The sequence below is a fragment of the Rhinolophus hipposideros genome (assembly GCF_964194185.1).
Source record: "Rhinolophus hipposideros genome assembly, chromosome: 12".
NCBI lineage: Eukaryota > Metazoa > Chordata > Mammalia > Chiroptera > Rhinolophidae > Rhinolophus > Rhinolophus hipposideros.
In genome coordinates, this window is record NC_138058.1 from 40,554,897 (window position 1) to 40,565,996 (window position 11,100).

The 11,100-nt window shown below is 37.1% G+C and overlaps 1 pseudogene across 1 annotated transcript; it reads left to right on the plus strand.

Annotated features, from left to right (window-relative positions):
- Positions 1-4,589: 4,589 nt before the first annotated feature.
- On the plus strand, positions 4,590-5,175 carry LOC308505861 (Parkinson disease protein 7 homolog; annotated as a pseudogene). The gene has a single exon. The product of its transcript is annotated as a Parkinson disease protein 7 homolog (transcript).
- Positions 5,176-11,100: the final 5,925 nt, after the last annotated feature.

The window sequence follows — 11,100 nt, forward strand, 5'->3', positions numbered from 1 at the left end:
TTGATTTGGGACAGTCCACATTAGGAGATAAACAGGAATTGGTATCAGGTAGACTTGAGCTCATTTGGCTCTGACATTTATTAACTGGGTTCCTTGGGGAAGTTTTTGAGCATGATTTTCATTTCTTTTTCTTTTTTCTTTTTAAATTAAAGTTTATTGGGGTGACAATTGTTAGTAAAGTTACATAGGTTTCCAGTGTACAATTCTGTAATACATCATCTATATATCATGTTGTGTGTTCACCACCCAGAGTCAGTTCTCCTTCCATCACCATATATTTGATCCCTTTTACCCTCATCTACGACCCCCTCCCCCCTTACCCTCTGGTAACCACTAAACTATTGTCTGTGTCTATGAGTGTTTGTTTCTTCATTTGTTTCTCTTGTTCCTTTGTTGTTTTCAGTTTTATATACCACATATTAGTGAAATCATATGGGTCTCAACGTTTTCTGTCTGACTTATTTCACTTAGCATGATAATCTCAAGATCCTTCCATGTTGTCGCAAATAGCACTATTTCATCTTTTCTTGTGGCAAAATAGTATTACATCGTGTACATAAACCACATCTTCTTTATCCAACCATCTATCGGAGTTTCATTTCTAAACTGGACAATAACCTGTACTTCACTTAGCAGGGGAATTGCATGTAAGCATTTGGCCCATTGCTTTCAGGCCTGAGGTTGGTTCATTATCCTTCCCAGCCGAAGCATGAGCATTCTACAGCCTCTTCCATTGAAGTGTATAAATCTCTTCCCTGCTAAATTATAAGCTTCTTGAGGGCAAGCACTTCACCATATTAATTTCACATAGTATAATGTCCTGCACATAATAAAACCTCAATAAATTTTGTGAATTCTCATGCTTTCAATTTATTTTCCAAGTAGGCATATACATAAAACTGCTTTTTAACAACCTGGAACTGGTTTCTACCTTAATAGTGAAAATGTAAGAAGCACCAGATGGCCCAGAGCTATGTTAGAGAATCAAGTTCACCTCACAGACTCCACATGGCTGGAGTTGCTTCTTGGCTCTCTGGCACATATACACCCTGTTCTCTACCTACCACTCTTGTGCTCACGTAGTGCAGAACTCCAGAACTCTCTTGCCTTCCTGGATATCTGCTGGTCAGGCTCATCTCCTTCCCTATCTTAACCTCAGCTCATTTCTACTTTATTTTCTTCCCACAAATGAAATGTTAAATGTATTTTAACAAAATATTCTCTTCCATAATATGCCGTTGGGCATGCTGTTTCCTCAATCTGAACTATTTCTCCATTTCTTTGCCTGGAAAATCTCTATGCACTCTTCAAGTCCCAGCTAAAATGTTTCCTTTTCTATGAAGCACTTTCTGTCTCGTTCTCCACAGCAGCCTCTGGATCTAGCACAACACTTGACACATAACACTTGTTTGATAAATGTTGAAGAAGAAAATGGATGATTCTTCCACACAGGAAGGTTGCTACTGATCCACCTTTCCATCCACACTTTTCAGGTTCTGCCCAGATGCAATTTTTTAAATTTCTGCTCTAATTCCTATGTATGCAGAGCCAATGTCTTCTCTTTTGCAGTGATTACCTTCCCAAACCTCTAATCTCCACTCCATTAATACTGATCTCTCTTACCCCAATCCTTGATTCTACAGCCACTTAGAATTGCATCAAGCCTCCGATATGCTATTTCATTATTTTGAGCAGAAGACCTCCATTATCTTTAGCTTTACAAAAATAAAAACTATGTAGGCAATTTATAAGCAGAGCAGAGTATATCTCCAAAGTTCATTTCTCTGAGCATGCATAACATCCTCTTCTGGGCATTAGAAGCCTCATATAGTGTCTTAATGTCTTAGGGCACAGTGTTTCTCCCAATCTAAGTGTGCTGGAGAGCCCCTGCTTTATCCACTCCTAAAAATAAAAGGCTCTGTGTGAGAAAGCTCTTTAAGCTTTAGTCCCGCACTGAGACTTTAATTTACCGAAGGTTGCAGTGCAGCTTCACACACAGAGGGGAGCTTTCCACACAGGATGGATGCAAAAAAAGGAGAACATTAAAACAAAAAAGCAATTTAACTTACTTACAATTTCCTGTATTCCCCTCCGTGATTGCTAATTATCAGAAGATTTGTGTGCGTGGAGAAGCCATCTCTTTAGCGTCCTTGCTCTCTCTCCTGGTTCTCCATCCTGAAGTAAGGTATAGTGTGGCATTTCAGATGTGGCACATTTTCAGGTCAGAGATGATCCTAGCGTCCCACATTCTGTGCCTGGGCTCTCTAGCCCACAGAGGTAGGAAGCTGAGGCAGGCAAAATCCACATTTAAGTCTAAATACTTCATCTTGTGATAGTGGCTAGGAAATGAGTACAAGACTAGGAAAACATAGACCAAAATGTGTTCCAAGCAGGAAAGCTATTGTAATATTTAGATTTCCATTACTTTATTTTCAACTCTTTCCTTCATGGTTTTCTATATTGATTAAGAGGGAGCCATTTTCTTACCCCCCCCCCCCCGCCCCCCCGGACACGGCCTGGGGTGCATAGTTTTTCTTAGGGAAAGGTTTGTTTTAGAGAAGGTGCTATGACAGGAGGAAACAGGTAAATTTCAGAGGTGCCAGAAACACATGTTTGCTACTTGAATGACTTTTTCTCCTCATTAATGGTGGAAAATGTTTGATTTCACAATGGGAAATTTCCTAAAGTGGAAATATAAGAAAGAAACAAAGTGACATAATAACTTCGTGCTCTCTAAGTAAACAGTTGTTGACAGGGCTTTCCTTCAGAATAGATTTTAAAGAGATGGAAGTTATTAATTACAAGAACAGGGGGATCAAGAGAAAGGAAACCTTTTCCCTGTAGGGGTCTACAAAAATTAACAACAGCACTGTGCTGAAAGTCATTTGACCAGTGGCGATTTTCAAGGACACTATTTCTTTATTCCATAAATCATAGAACATTTAAAAATGTTTTAAAAAGTAATAAATGTAATTGTTCATTTGGAAAAATAAGTATAAAAGGGAAGAGTTTTGTTTTTTTTTTTCTCCTGTAACTATCACTAGTTTCCCACAACTGCAATGGGTAGAACAAGAAGAAATAAATTTCAGTTGCAGTAAGAACTTCAGGGTGATTTACAAAGAAGCATTGCCAAACAATCATTGTACATTCTGATGAACAAGTGAGAAAAATTCTAGAATTTTCTTCAATAGAAAATGTTAAGAGGACAACATATTCTCAGTTGATGAGGTCCTTTATAGGAAAATCAAACACAGGAAGATAAATCAAGTGATTTAAGATTTTCTGTCTCAGTACAAACCTCCACCTCTGCTTTTATCATTACATAACCTCCCTTCCATTGTTTCAAATTCTATCTTTTACATGACTTCCTCATATTCTTTTTTATTATCAGGCTTACTGTAGAATAATTACTTACTATACAACAGTTACACTCAGATTTTATTGTGTTAAAGAAAGAACCAAGGAGCTTGTTTAAGAGAGAGCTTCTGATGCCTCATGAGTAGTTTAATTTTAAGACTTACTGCAATGGTCCAGAAATTTGCATTTTATTAGTTATCCAAGTAATTCTCATGGAAGTCATCAATAGGATCCACTTTAAAAGACTGGTCCCAGTCTCATTTATTTTCGACTGCTTAGAATAGTAGGAAGACTATTCCAGAGTCATCTCATAATTAAGACTGGAGCTTTCAAGAAGGCAAATATGCAAGACCCATTCTCCAGACCTTTAGAGTGAAAACCATCAAAAAGTAGAGGTGGAGTTGGTCAATGTAATTAGGCCAGCTGTGTTAGCTAACTGTGGATCATTAAGACCAATAAAGTTGGGCTTCAAGAGCAAAAGAATGAAACTGGACTGCTATCTGTCACCATGTACCAAAATTAATTCAAAATGGATCAAAGACTTAAGCACAATAAAATGCATAGAAGAAAACATAGGCACTAAACTTATGGATCTTGGGTTCAAAGAGCATTTTATGAATATGACTCCAAAGGCAAGGGAAGTAAAAGCTAAAATAAACAAATGGGACTATATAAAACTTAAAATCTTCTGCACAGCAAAAGAAACCATCGACAAAATAAAGAGGCAACCAACTGAATAGGAGAAGATTTTTGCAAATAATGCCTCCGATAAGGGGCTAATATCCAAAATATACAAGGAACTCACAAAACTCAACAATAAAAAAACAAACAATCCAATTGAAAAATGGGCAGATGACCTGAAGAGACATTTCTCCAAAAAGGACATACAAATAGCAAATAGACGTATGAAAATATGCTCAACATTACTAATCATCAGAGAAATGCAAATAAAAACCACAATGAGATATTCCTTCATCCCAGTCAGAATGGCTATCATCAACAAGACAAATAGTAACAAGTGTTGGAGAGGCTGTGGAGAAAAAGGAACCCTCATACACTGTTGGTGGGAATGCAGACTGGTGCAACCGTTATGGAAGGCACTGTGGAGGTTACTCAAAAAATTACGAATAGAATTACCATATGACCCAGCAATCCCTCTCCTGGGTATCTACCCCAAAAATCTGAAAACAGAAGTCCGGCGGAGTGTATCTGCACAGTGCGTAGTCTTTAAAAACTACAACGTAAAAATGGCTTCCAAAAGAGCTCTGGTCATCCTGGCTAAAGGAGCAGAGGAGATGGAGACCGTCATTCCTGTAGATGTCATGAGACGAGCTGGAATTCAGGTCACCATCATGGGTTTGGCTGGAAAAGACCCAGTACAATGTAGCCGAGATGTTGTCATTTGTCCTGATGCCAGTCTGGAAGATGCAAAAAAAGAGGGACCTCATGACGTGGTGGTTCTGCCAGGAGGAAATTTGGGTGCTCAGAATTTATCTGAGTCTGCTGCTGTGAAAGAGATACTGAAGGGGCAAGAGAAGAGGAAGGTCCTCATAGGTGCTCTCTGTGCAGGTCCTACGGCTCTGTTGGCTCATGAAATAGGTTTTGTAGGCAAAGTTACAACACACCCACTTGCGAAAGACAAAATGATGAATGGAAGTCATTACAGCTACTCGGGAGAATTGAGTGGAACAGGACGGCCTGATCCTCACGAGCCAGGGGCCAGGGACCAGCTTCGAGTTTGCTCTCGCCATTGTCACGATGCTGAGTGGCAAGGAGGTGGCCAAATAGGTGAAGGCCCCGCTGGTCCTTAGAGACTAGAGCACAAGTACCCACAGTGGGTCACAAATAGGCCACTTGTCACCATTGTCACTAAGTTCACTTTAAACAGAAGTGGGTGGTTACTCTGCGAAGCCCGTCGTGAAGTGACACCTACAGATTCTTCTCCCTACAGTTGTGTCCCCACATTTCTGAACCTTGATTGCAGAATAAACAACACTTAGCAAACAAACAAACAAAAATCTGAAAACATTTATCCATAAAAACACATGTGCTCCAATGTTCATTGCAGCTTTGTTTACGGTGGACAAGACATGGAAACAACCAAAATGTTCTTTGATAGATGAATGGATAAAGAAGTTGTGGTATATATACACAATGGAATACTATTCGGCAGTAAGAAAAGATGATATAGAAACATTTGTGACAACATGGATCTTGAGAGTATAATGCTAAGTGAAATAAGTCAGACAGAAAAAGCAGAGAACCATATGATTTCACTGATATGTGGTATATAAACCAAAAACAACAAAAGAACAAGACAAACAAATGAGAAACAAAAACTCATAGACACAATAGTTTAGTGGTAGTTTATCAGAAGGTAAGGGGAGTGAGGGGTGGCAGATGAAGGTAAGGGGGATCAAATATATGGTGATGGAAAGAGAACTGACTCTGGGTGGTGAACACACAATGGGATTTATAGATGATGGAATACAGAATTGTACACCTGAAATCTATGTAATTTTACTAACAATTGTCACCCCAATAAATTAAAAAAAATAAAAAATAAAGTTGGGCTTCTCTCCCACAGAGAATGGGAGATGGGGAGCTACTTAGCTTTCTTGATGTGTACAGCTCAAAGAGATAGCTCCCAGATCCTAGAGAAAGATATTCCTGGATTGTAGAAGATTTACATATTAATGGGGCATAATTTACAACTTCAAGTATTCTGAAGTTAATAGTATTCTAAGAAAAGGCAGGTCAAGGGCCTAATGTCAGGAAGAACCTGTCTAAAGTTTGGTCAAGCTGAGGAAAAAAGGAAGGCCAGCCATCTTGGTCATTCCTGCGTCCCTCTTGCTGCTGACATTTTCCTTCTACACTGATAAGGACCCAACTCTGTCCCCTTGAATGGCACTCTTAGGTTGCTCTCTGTTTTTAAGTCTAAAGCTTTAGAGTTATGCCCTGGATCTTCCACTATAATTTCCTAGCTCCTATTAATTCTCGTTAGCAGAGAAAATCTCAAAAAGTAGAATTTGCCTACTGAAGAGTGACGATGAATAATCACTGTTAATGATGAGTGCTGTACCAGCAGATCTTTAACCTCCACACAATTGAGTAAATTAAACTTGGAGAGTTTCTAATGAAGAAAATTTGAAAGCTAATGTATTATATACTGCCTTAAACTGCTGATTCTGTGACAACAGCAGACAATCATTCCCTGTTGGCACTATTTATTGTCTGCGGGAAGATCCAGATCATGCTCCTCATATAATCACCATAATGTCTAGAATAAGTGGAGGATATTTTAATGATGACTCGGGTAACGTTTCTTGCAGCTCCTTCAAATGAGATAATTTTTTTGAGATTATTGAAAAACAAAAGTTATGTAACAGTCTTGGTAGGGTGGCGGGTTGGAGGCAGCAGGTTCAAATGCAGACTGGCTGCTAAAGGAATGAGAGAAAATTATCAAATTGTTATAAACTATCTAGGCAACCATGACTGTCAAGGAGACTTCAGTGAGCCAACAATAGTCCAATTTTTCAAAATATTTTGGTGCTTTTTTTCTCCTTTCTCTAGAGGTTTATTGCAGAAAGGTAATAAAATGGTTATAATTTGAGATTGAGATGAATTATCAATTCATCAGAGTGTATGTTTAATGTGATATACTTGCTCTAATGGTATGTGCTTTCTAATTAGGGAGCTATTCTCAAGGCAGGAAAAAATTCATTTTCTCAATAAAAATATTTTACACCCAAGATACAATGCCTTAAAAAAATCTTAATGAGCTCTGAGGCTGATATTACCACAATTAAAATAAGAATGAAAAAAATAAGTCTGTCTTGTTGAACAATCTGGATGATTTGAGATATTTCCCTTATCATATGGAACATGGGTCACGTTTTCTATTATTTGCAAGTACCTGCAATTTACCCCAAAGGGAAAAGAAAGCTACTTTTCATGAAATGACAATGGAGCTCTCCAGCTGGGGCCAATATACAAATATTATATTCACTTAGAAAGTGAATACTATTTCTTACAGTGTATTAATAGGGGTTTTACAGAATCAGGTGAATTATGAGGAGGCACTTTTACAATTTAGAGTACAGGCCTATTTAGTGACTAATGGGACAAAATTTACCTTTTCCATAATCTAGGCAATAGGATTCTTGAATCGATAAGCATTTCTCAGTGTATGACTTCATCTGAGTTTGACAGAAACTAAATAAGCACTCTGACTCTTCCACCTGTCAATTCAATAAGTATTTATTAAATATTACTATGTAGCTAGCACCTAACTAGACATAAGTACACATAGGTGGGTACCAGGTTAAAGAATTTGGATTTAACCTTAAATATAACTTGTGTGGGGCTAACAAAATAATACTTTTTCTTTTATGTTCTAAATTCTTATAGCTGGACTCATAGTCAAATTAACAGAGACAAATTAACAGGAGACAATCAAATTTTAATACACTTGCATGGGAAATTCACATAAGCATGAAAATTCTAAAGACAGCGAGGCAACATTGGGTATATAACAGTTTGGACAAAGAAGAAAAGACAGGGAATGAAGTCTTAGATTTCGGAAGTGAGAATGGGCAACTTATAGGTAGTTGAGGAAGAGGAGAAGACACATAGCCGGCAAATTCTTGCTGGGCAGCTCAGAAACAATAGGACACAGGGTATCTATCTAATAGGCCCCTGCCTGAAGCCCTCCCATTTACCATATTTAATTCAAATTAGGCTAAGGCAGATATCCTGATTTCCTTTCTGAAGCAAGTTTTTCTGTCTGAATCTCTTGGACAGGTAAGGAAGAGGGTCAAAAGTTCTTTCTGAGTCTTTTACTTTTTAATTACCCGCTTAAAATCAATATCGCAAAAGGCAGCTTCAGGGTGGCAAAACTTTGGTCCCCTTTATCTGCTTCTCACCCAGTTGTCTGTATCTCTGTAAATGTCACATTCATCTACCTGGTCACTCAACACCAAAGCTGAAGAGTTGCTCTTAATTCAAAACTGTCCTTAATTCTACCCTACCTTTCATACCTCTATATCCATCTACCATCAAGACCTATTGACAGTGCCATTACAATGTACCCTGAATCTGTCCATTTATGTCCAGTGCCACAGTCACCAGCTTCAAACCACCATCATTTCTAATTCAGAATACCTATGAGTTTCTTTACAGATCTCCTTATTTATATTCTTCTCCATTCCCTTAAAATCCATTTTCCCACCAAACAGCATTGTTTTACAGGCATAAATCAGATTATGTTACTATCCTATGTAATACCTTCTAAAAGTTACCCTTTGCATGTAGAATAAACTGTAATCTTTTTCTCAGGGTCTGCAATATCCCATGTAATCTGACCCCTTCTCACTTCCCCAATCTTATACTGTACCATTCTTTTTTCATTTCTTACTTTGCTTGATTCATACCTTCTTTCAATTTCTGAAATATGCTAAGTATATTCCTCCCTCAGAACTTCTGCCCAAATAACCTTCTAGCCTAATCTATGACTGGATGTCCCCCTTCCATCATTCAAGTCTTAGAGCAAATGTTTCCTTCATAAATAGTTATTTCCTAATGTCTTCGTTTTACCCCACCTCTAACCATTATATATACACACTTTGAGATACATTACATCACTGTTTTATTTTTTTCCATCAGACCATGTATCACAACGTATAATAATCTTGTTTATTTACTTGCTTTCTTGCTTGAGTTTTGTCCTCCATTAAATTGTAGGATCCATAAGTTCAGGGTGCTAATGTGTCTTATTCATAAATATTCCTAGTGTCTAAAATATCACCTGCCATGTAGTAGGCATTCAATAAATATTTACTGACTAAATTAATGAACTTGGCCTGATAAGAAATAGGAAGCCAAAAGGAATTACTCAGAAGAGAGGTGTCATTTTAAGGTCAACCTGACAGCCTACTCCCTGAAGATCTGGTGTTTGGAGGCAACGGAGAGTTTAAGATGTTGGAGCCAGGAAAATTTGAGCCAGAAAAGTTTGGGTTTAAGTTCTAGTTCTAACACATGCTAGTTATTAACCTATATAAAGTTGTTAAACCTTCCTACGACCAAATTTCCTTATTTATAATATGAAGATGATACATTACTGAGATTTAAAAGAACTAGTAATACATAAAGTGTTTAGCACAAAATTTCACTTTACAAGCTCAGAAAGCTTTATTATATTGTTATCATTATTCTACTTTTCTAATGTTTCCAACATTCTTTCCTACCTTAACCATCATTGAGCAATGTTAACGACCAATACATAGATTTCATTGTATACTTATGGTTGGAGTGATAGTGAAAAGGGGGTGAATTGCAGAAGAGAAATAAGAGGAAAACTTTGCAAAAGTCTAAATTAAACTTCTGTTTCAGAAACCACTGCTAGCTTTAAGATGCTTTTCAAAAGCAGTGGATCTAATCTTTATTTAAAAGTAAACCTCCTGAAAGAAATTATGTGTCCCCTCAGTGTCTTTCCTACACTGAGAAAATCATTGTGCCATCAATTTTCTCTTAACATGTTGAGAATTTATTGTATGAGGCTGTTAAGGGAGTAACCAAGGCAGGGATAGAGAGAAGTAAATGATAGGATACTCTTTACAGTAAGAACAGGCACAACACAAACTGAGGCCCATGTGGCAATGAACTGAAAATACCTTTAGTTAAAAAATAAAATAAAATAAAAGCAGCAGAAAGAAGAAAACCAAAAGCTTTGGGTTTACTATTGATAGGAGGCTACCTAAGAATCATAACCATGAGTTAATTATACAAGATATTTTATGGTGGTAAATGGTTCAATTGATGCTTTCTTACTACCAACTTGCCAACATCATTTCTTCTGATAAGAGATCTATATCCTGACAGTGAAAGAGGCCAAGGGCACTCAAAGCTTAGCTTCCTCAGTGCTGGTTGCTATGACTACAACCTCAAGAACCCTTCATTTCACAACCAGGCGAAGTCTGCAGCTTTTGAATCAAAATAACCTTATTTCATTTTCATTTGAGTCTTATCTAACAAAATTCTTAGATGCCTTGTCTTAAACAATCGTTTTGCTGTTTGTATAACATAATTTTCATTAAATAAAAATAACTCTCCCCACCTACAACCACCAGCTTGCTTCACCTACAAGTTTATTATAGAGCTGGTCTCAGAAACTAAGGAAATACATCATTGTATGACCTATAAAGTCTGAATTACTTAAAATCAGCAACAATTTTCAGAACAACCTAGATTTGGCTACTGAATCAAAAGTACAAATTTTATACAGATTACTCAAAAGTATAGTTTATGCTTTTTTTTTAAGTTGACAAATGACAACTAAATATTTTTCTCAAAAGCCTTAATGATTCTTTTTTGAAATCTAACCAAAGAAAGACTTTTTAATATCAAGCAGCTTTGCCTCTATCTGGACACGCAAGACACTAACCAAAATAGAAAAAATAATTTTTAATTATCCATAAATGTAAAAATAAGCACAAGAAATCTAGCCTTGCTAGCCCGCTGGTCCTCACCCAGTACCAATGCTACTTCACTAGATTGATTGCCATAACTTTGTTGATCTCAAGGGCAAATAAAGTTAGTAAGTCACTAAGGTATTCTCAAACTATTGTTCCCAGTACACAAGAAGGTGGAATATACCAAATTAATTTATAGGCAAAAATTTATGCATTTATTTATGTATTCGTATACCTAACACTTTTTTTTTTATTGATCACTTAACTATGTGCC